The sequence below is a fragment of the Sinocyclocheilus rhinocerous genome, unplaced genomic scaffold (genome assembly GCF_001515625.1).
Source record: "Sinocyclocheilus rhinocerous isolate Xijiao unplaced genomic scaffold, SAMN03320098_v1.1 scaffold30, whole genome shotgun sequence".
NCBI classification, from domain to species: domain Eukaryota; kingdom Metazoa; phylum Chordata; class Actinopteri; order Cypriniformes; family Cyprinidae; genus Sinocyclocheilus; species Sinocyclocheilus rhinocerous.
In genome coordinates this window covers 990,228-999,566 of record NW_015657838.1, presented here as the reverse complement: position 1 = coordinate 999,566, position 9,339 = coordinate 990,228, and the positions used below count along the sequence as shown (strand labels likewise).

General features: G+C 37.7%; 1 protein-coding gene across 1 annotated transcript in view; it reads right to left on the bottom strand.

Moving 5' to 3' along the window:
- LOC107721610 (cytoplasmic protein NCK2-like) overlaps positions 1-6,506 on the bottom strand; it is a 69,211-nt gene extending 62,705 nt beyond the window's left edge. Inside the window, exon 1 of the mRNA XM_016529716.1 lies at positions 6,355-6,506. The gene's annotated coding sequence lies outside the window, so the exon portion shown is untranslated. The remainder of the gene's footprint in view (positions 1-6,354) is intronic.
- Positions 6,507-9,339: the final 2,833 nt, after the last annotated feature.

The window sequence follows — 9,339 nt, the reverse complement described above, 5'->3', positions numbered from 1 at the left end:
AGTACCTGGTACTTTTTTTAGTACCACCTCGGTTGAGGTTCCAAGTGAACTGTAACGTTACCAAAATGTGACGTGTAAACTCTGCTGATTACTGATTGGCCAGAGAGAATCGTCACTACCTGCGTCACTGAACTTGAAACACAAACACAACAGAATTGCAGTGGAAACGCAAACCGAGCCAAGCCGTGCCGTGCCGTACTGAGTCGTACCACGCAGTGGAAAAGCACCATTAGAGGTGGTGTTAAATTTTACACTCCTGTTCTGCACAAGCCGTGCCGTGCCGTACTGAGCCGTGCCGAGTCGTACCACGCAGTGGAAAAGCACCATTAGAGGTGGTGTTAAATTTCACACTCCTGTTCTGCACCACCCTGTCTAGTCCAGGATGGCCATTTCACTGAGGAAATTCAAAACCAGCCATGCAGTTAAGAGCAGGCAACCCTTAATTACAGCTCAAGAAGCCCTTCACAGGGTGTTTATGACTGGAAAATTAATTAATTATCTTCAGTGTAAATGGCGATAGGGTGCTAAAGAATAAGGCTAAATATGTTGTGTCTGATTATGTTCTTCCCAAGCAGAAGGGATGCATCTGTGCACCTACAGGAATGTGTGTGTGCAGAAGAAAGAGTATATATTACACAGAGAGATGACAGAACCTTTCATAAGGAAGATTAGGTCTGATATCTGCTAGTATGAGAAAACACAATCACCTTGCTGGGCCAGCTGATGGAGTGACATGATAGAGGTTATAGACAGAACAAATAGAGAAGAGTTCGTCTTAGTCGGCATGGCCATGGATTCGGTTCACTGGCCGCCTGACGCATATTGCCCAGAAAACTGGAAAGCACTTGCAAAGATCGCAAGGTTCCAAGATTGGACTGCACTAGAACTTCCGCAAGCCAGGGTGCAAAATGTTGTATCAGTCTGCCAGGAAACAAAAGAATGTCAATACTGTGATGCAGATTTTTTTTTTAGAGAAAAGATATGAATATTAACAAATTTTATGTAACACAAATTTAGATTATTTAATCTAATTTTTTTTCTTCCAATTTTTTACGTGATTTAAATTTCATTTTGATTATATTTTTGGATCATAAAGTAAAATGTGTCAGGCTAACTGCTCTGATATCACAATACAGAAAAAAACTAATTGAAAAACCTTATAAAGTAGGATGTCATAATATTATATCATTATTTCTCAAAACAAAAGCAATTAAACACTTTTGTTAAATAATTATTAATATTTAAAAACTTTTATCTGCCAAATTAAAGTAATTTAGTGCAACCAGCAAACAAATGCAAAGTAATTATATATTTATAAAAAATTTAATTATATTTATAAAATTATATAATACAGAAAAATATATAATGGGGAAGACCACTGTAGATCCTCATGACTTTGTCTCAAGGTCTTTAAGTCTTATCAGCAAGGTTAGTTCAGGTTGTAGTGTCATAAAAAATAATACAATTAAAGTAAAAATAAATTTTTCCTTTCTCTTTGGAGTGTTACAAGCTCTTGGTGCATAAAGAAGATACATTTCATTACACCAAATACACAAAATAATGTTATTTTTAGCAGCATCATATGACCCCTTTAAACAAACACAAACCAGTGGTTTGCCATCTTATAAGTCAGTCAAATAGTGTCTTCCTGTCTAAGTGGGTGGTTTTACAATAACCTGCAATACAAACCAAACTTTGCTGGCAAGTCATAGTTGGCTAGAGGAGGTCTTGACACTAAAAAGAGTGATCAGAGTATGGATGGAAGAAGCAGCCAGGACTGCAATCCAGCAAAGACAGAACAAAGCCAGAAAGAGAAAGATGCTCTATGCAGCTATATAAGTCTGTGATGGTCCCTGGAAAGCTTGTGAAAGAAAGAGGTTCAGCCAAGGGACAAAGTCTAGTTCAATTTCCCATTGAGTTTTCACACAATGTAGAGCTCCTCAGTAAAAATCTCCTTAACTGCTAATAGTTACTCATGAGAACATTCCCCATGATCAACAAACCTTGTTCCCTTAATGAAAACACAATTAACAAAACAATGCCCTCGTTAAATAAATTGCCCTTTCTAAACGGATGCCACCGCAACGGCACTGAACAGCCAAATTGCAGCCCACACAAAGAAAGTCTGCATGGAAAACAAAGCTAAAGGAGGCTTTTGTGCAAACGCAAAAAAAGCCTGACTATGAATAATCAACTTAATCTTTTGATGAGCAATTTGTCATATTTAACATCTTGTCATAATAATATTGTCATGCCTTCAAACCACCAACCACAGTCTAAAATTAATGCTCTAAAAATCTAATACAATCTCATGGCAGTTTTGAAGAATATAAGTCTAATTCGTATGAATTTGTTTTTGTACAATCTGCTGACATCCCAGTGACTTATGTTTAGAGGTGAACCTACATTTTTGTACCATTTACATCATAAAAATTGATACAAGATCATCATCTCGTAAAATAGCTATGTTCTTCTGTGACATTAAGTTGAAATCATGCTTTGATGAGATCTTCATACACTGTCATCTTTCATAGTGGCTTTGCAGGCACTGAATATTCCATAAAGGAAAAAAAGGGTATAGTTTTCTGCTGATTTAGAGGAACAGTCTCTGGAATAGTGGTCCATGATCACTTTCACAGTCAAATCTCTTTAGTCTCCACATATGACCAATAAAAAAACAGTGCTAAAGAGAAAAAAAAATCATGCACGGCCTTTCAATCCCATCCAACCAGAGGAATAACACATTTCAGGAGCACTGTGTGCAGTGCAGGATAAATCATCTGAGGCACGTCGACCAATTCAGTTCCATCATTGCTAAATCAGCTGCATGCATAATGGCTGCTCCAGATTACAAATGATTATGGTAAAAATAACAAAACTCCGACCTAACCTTTAACCTTCATCTGTGCGCTCTATTAGACGGGGATGTCTGTCTCCAGGGCCGGCAATCTGGGCTTTCTCTCTCTCTATTTTTGGGAAAGATTAAAATTTGCTGTAGGACAGCATGGCACAAAAAAGCAATTTCCAGCTCCAAGCCACAAACTCCACTGTGACATGTGACGTGATGTTGCAGATGCAAGCCTTTCTCTCCCCACATGATCTCCACAATCTAAATTTATGGGACGATGATACGTGGGACTTTTGTTCATATCATCCAGATCCATTTTGCAGCTTTAGATACAGTTTAAAATAGAGTAATTTCACAAAAATGTGAGCACCGTGAATATCTACTACACAAACTGACAACATTTTTAGCGGACATAATAACAAACGGGTAGCCTTAACCACCAGTATGTGATAAAACAATACATTTACAATACTAAACCGCAAACTATCTGCGGCTACGCCGAATACTTGCATGACTCTGCTATATCCATAAACACTGTAATTACAGCCTTTTATAGAAGAGTTAAAGTACATTAAGGTCAAAGTTCTGAGGGAGCCAGTTGCGGAGATGTTGGCGTAAACCAGCTGAGAGACGAAGAAAACACTTGCCTTGCAAGATTTCTAAGCTGGACGCAATTACCAACAAACGTAAACTATAATTTCAAGCAAATCATGTCTGGAACTGCAAAACCAAACATGTCTCTAATTGACTGATTCATTTGTAAATCACCACGTACAACATTTCTGAACGAGGGCTGACAGCACTAATAGACTTAAAATCTCTTGCCTTTACAGAATGAAACTTAATAACATGCAAAAAAAAAAAAAACTGCATAAATCATGGCAGACTCCATAATTCGGAGACTGTGGACATACCAATAAGCTTACACTGAAAGTTATGGCCATGTGCTAGAGATGGCAAAGCTCAAATGGAGAGAAACGCTTTGACTAAACAGTCTTTTGTTTGGGGACTGGTGGCTGGTACTGAGTGAGTACCGTGTGCACAGCACATTCCAGAGGCCCGGTCCAGAAAACAGCACATTTGTAAATGAGATCAGTAACAAGAGCACTCGGGACATTTTTGGGCTATTCCAGGACTATTTCAGGACTAAAGGAGTATTCAGATTCCCTTCTTATGCCACTGGAATAAAAGGAGGAGCACACTGTGATGGCAGTGTTGTATTCAAATTTTAAATAGAAAAGTTACTTTATAAGTAATTAATTTCAAAACCTTTTATAGTTGTTCAGAAATATGAAATGGAAAAGGATGCTTAAAGAGATAGTACACCCAAAAATTAAAATGCTGTCATTTACTCGCCCTCAAATTTGCCAAACCTGTATGAATTTATTTCTTCTGTTGAACAGAAAATATTTTGAACAATGTTGGCAACCAAACAGTTGCTGGTAGCCATTGACTTCCATAGTATTTTTTTCCCCTACTATAGAAGTCAATGGCAACGGGCAACTGTTTGGAAAAAAGACGTGGAGGGTGAATAGATGATGATAGAATTGTAATTTTTAGGTGAACTGTCCCCTTAAAAATCATTTTAAAGAAAGTGCTAATACAAAGCTTTTTCTATCTTTGGAAAAATCTAGAAATTTCCTGGTTTTCCTTGCCTTTGGGGTCCTGTTTATGGCAGAATGTGCCTGGTGCATTACGTAAGCTCAATTATGTTGTCTTTTGTTGCACAATGACAGACACTACGTGACACTTACGTACGAGTTTCGTAACAGAAAATGCAAGCAAGCAGTTACCGTGTTCAGTCGTCATGCCTAAGATTCCACATACCTGTCAAAGCAAGGCAGAAACGCTACAGATCACGACCCGTGAAAGAAACGTCAGTAGTGGGTGTGATCCGGGCGAAACTTTAAATCAGTCAAAATTGAAAATCAACATATCGTGCATTCAAATCAATACATAGCTCATACATGAAATCCAACATATGTTCAAACACATACGTTTCGATAGTTTTGTAAATGTGATGGGAATACAACACACGTACCAGCGTTGTGTAGTAAGTATAAGCAGGTTAGCTTTTCCAATCCTCTAAGGATGTTTCATGAGAAACTATAAAAATAGGATTATTGTCTTCAAAGTAGCCCAGTATTTGAGCCACTTATAGCACATAAGCCGAGCGGGCGAAATCCTGACTGGTGTAAAATTCAATTAGCATAATGCTAGGAAGTATGCAAGTACCAAGAGTCTGTGAAAGGGAGATGGAAAGGAACAGTATCAAGACCCTGACCATAAATACAGAAAAACCACAACAACTGTAAATCACAAGATGTGCCATTGTTTACTTTGGGCATGGAATAACCCATTTTAAAATAACTCCAGCAATCAGACAGTGTATTAAATACACTAAACCTTTCTCTGGGAAAGATCTTTTACTGTATTTAGCAGTTTCAAGTGCCATCATTTTAAGCAATATCTTCATGTTCTGATGGGACCGTCTATGCGTACTTTGCTATAACTAAGGATCCTCATATGTAACCAAAACCCAAAAGTCAGACATGATTGAACTTTAATTCCACGTTCTACAAAACACAGTAACATTATTTCTGTTTAGGGTGAATGAGTCCAGTAAAAACAAGCATTAAAATGCATTAGAACTAACAAGACTGCATTGCTATAGGCTACTGTACCAATTCACCTCAACAAGGGATTTCTGGGACCCAAAACAGAAATAATGTCAGTGTTTTTCCATTGAGGATGTGTAAAGTGTGTCATTAAGTTTACATTTTGTTTACAGTTCTCATAAGATAAAAAAAAGTCAATGGGAAGTATGGTTGAGCATTTAAAATACAACATGAGGGTTAAATAGCCTACCATTTAAGCCAATCTCACATCAAGTTTCATTCACTTCCAGTGAAGTAATGTGGACTTCTTGCCATGCTAATTCATTCATAACACTCTCACCTCAGTGAATAACATTTATACATAAACAATGCATATATAATTATCCCTCACGGCACTAGATAGGCTATATGTCAGGGAAAGCGGTCGCCGTACAATGTGGAATGACTGCATGGCGCTTGCACACAACATGTAGTGAATGACAATGGATATTCCCAGCAGCCATCATTTCATTCTTTCTCTAATATGATGCCTTAAAACAAAATCAAACCCAAGAGCGGAATTTAAACTATATCAATCAACAGATGATCCTCACTGTTACACAAATATGTGTCAAATCCAGCAACTTAAGGAGGCGGCTGTGATCTCTATTGTGGCAACAGAGCTGCTAAAGACAAAAGACGAGCGCGATAGAGACAATCACTCAAAGTGCTCCGGTTTCTTTCTCATTTTTAATTGCACCATATACACAGATCCTTTCGATACAGAAGCAAAATTCATATAGACGCGATAATGATCACAGTTTTTGCCCGGAAAGCACACCAAGGCAACTTTAAGCAAGCCTTTTTTTTTTTACTCTAGTTGACATTTTAGTCCGTTGTTCTTCTTACCTTGCTGTAACTCCTGACAGATAGGGCTTTAGGAAAGCAGAAAAACACTCTCTCTTTGCAGACTTGGATTGGTAGGACGCCACGTAGCGAATGTAAATCCCTTTCGGTGAGTTTTTGTCCGTGGGCCCGGGCTGCTGCTCTCAATAACCCGCGGTCTGTTCAACCTCTCGCTCTCAGCCAGCGCGAGTCAATGCACGCGTGACGTCACCGCTGCCATGGCACGGAGGGAGACGCGCGCGATGATGGTGATGATGGTGATGAAGGGGCTGCTCAAATACTGAAAGACTTTAAATTGTTTTATAGTGTGTATAATACACTGATTCTTTCTCATTTTTAATTGCACCATATACACAGATCCTTTCGATACAGAAGCAAAATTCATATAGACGCGATAATGATCACAGTTTTTGCCCGGAAAGCACACCAAGGCAACTTTAAGCAAGCCTTTTTTTTTTTACTCTAGTTGACATTTTAGTCCGTTGTTCTTCTTACCTTGCTGTAACTCCTGACAGATAGGGCTTTAGGAAAGCAGAAAAACACTCTCTCTTTGCAGACTTGGATTGGTAGGACGCCACGTAGCGAATGTAAATCCCTTTCGGTGAGTTTTTGTCCGTGGGCCCGGGCTGCTGCTCTCAATAACCCTCGGTCTGTTCAACCTCTCGCTCTCAGCCAGCGCGAGTCAATGCACGCGTGACGTCACCGCTGCCATGGCACGGAGGGAGGCGCGCGCGATGATGGTGATGAAGGGGCTGCTCAAATCCTGAAAGACTTTAAATTGTTTTATAGTGTGTATAATACACTGATCGAGTATGGTGAAGTTTAGAAACGTGTAGAAATTAATTCGTGCATGAGAGCAGCGCACTCGTCTAAAAAATGCAGTGCTTTTAAACTAAAAGTGCTTACCTATTTGTATTTTACAGTTAAATAAAAATGATGAATAATACATTTGAAGGTTTAGATGATCATGTGTGATGATTTACGTTATCTTCATTACAAAAATAAACTATTCCCCAAATATATAATACAAAATATTTTACGAAAATATAGCACTGCTGCACGTTTTATGATTGTGAATTAGATAATTAGATTTTTTTTTATTGTATGATTTTGATTTTTAATAAAAAATAGTAGGCCTATTTTAATAAAACAAATAATTAAATTTAAAAGTAGCCTATTCAATTAAAGTTTTAATTGTATTTTTCCATTGAGGATGTGTAAAGTGTGTCATTAAGTTTACATTTTGTTTACAGTTCTCATAAGATAAAAAAAAGTCAATGGGAAGTATGGTTGAGCATTTAAAATACAACATGAGGGTTAAATAGCCTACCATTTAAGCCAATCTCACATCAAGTTTCATTCACTTCCAGTGAAGTAATGTGGACTTCTTGCCATGCTAATTCATTCATAACACTCTCACCTCAGTGAATAACATTTATACATAAACAATGCATATATAATTATCCCTCACGGCACTAGATAGGCTATATGTCAGGGAAAGCGGTCGCCGTACAATGTGGAATGACTGCATGGCGCTTGCACACAACATGTAGTGAATGACAATGGATATTCCCAGCAGCCATCATTTCATTCTTTCTCTAATATGATGCCTTAAAACAAAATCAAACCCAAGAGCGGAATTTAAACTATATCAATCAACAGATGATCCTCACTGTTACACAAATATGTGTCAAATCCAGCAACTTAAGGAGGCGGCTGTGATCTCTATTGTGGCAACAGAGCTGCTAAAGACAAAAGACGAGCGCGATAGAGACAATCACTCAAAGTGCTCCGGTTTCTTTCTCATTTTTAATTGCACCATATACACAGATCCTTTCGATACAGAAGCAAAATTCATATAGACGCGATAATGATCACAGTTTTTGCCCGGAAAGCACACCAAGGCAACTTTAAGCAAGCCTTTTTTTTTTTACTCTAGTTGACATTTTAGTCCGTTGTTCTTCTTACCTTGCTGTAACTCCTGACAGATAGGGCTTTAGGAAAGCAGAAAAACACTCTCTCTTTGCAGACTTGGATTGGTAGGACGCCACGTAGCGAATGTAAATCCCTTTCGGTGAGTTTTTGTCCGTGGGCCCGGGCTGCTGCTCTCAATAACCCTCGGTCTGTTCAACCTCTCGCTCTCAGCCAGCGCGAGTCAATGCACGCGTGACGTCACCGCTGCCATGGCACGGAGGGAGGCGCGCGCGATGATGGTGATGAAGGGGCTGCTCAAATCCTGAAAGACTTTAAATTGTTTTATAGTGTGTATAATACACTGATCGAGTATGGTGAAGTTTAGAAACGTGTAGAAATTAATTCGTGCATGAGAGCAGCGCACTCGTCTAAAAAATGCAGTGCTTTTAAACTAAAAGTGCTTACCTATTTGTATTTTACAGTTAAATAAAAATGATGAATAATACATTTGAACGTTTAGATGATCATGTGTGATGATTTACGTTATCTTCACTACAAAAATAAACTATTCCCCAAATATATAATACAAAATATTTTACGAAAATATAGCACTGCTGCACGTTTTATGATTGTGAATTAGATAATTCGATTTTTTTTATTGTATGATTTTGATTTTTAATAAAAAATAGTAGGCCTATTTTAATAAAACAAATAATTTAATTTAAAAGTAGCCTATTCAATTAAAGTTTTAATTGTATTAAATGTTTGTTTAAATGTTTTTCATTAATAAAATATAATAAAATATTTTTATTTAACAGTACTTGAGTAGTACTATGTATGCAGCAGTACTATATATTTTGTAAAATATATTTTTGCAGTCTAAGCAAAATAGAAATTTCATTTAATTTCATTCATTTACAATGTATTGTAGTACATATTATAACAATTTGTACCGCAATATAACTTTTGCAGCGTACTCTACCAAAACAAAGAGCAAAGGATAGTGCATGGATGCCTCACAGGCTTATAAAATCATTCTTGATGCAAAATAGGGTCATGTGGTGACACTGACAG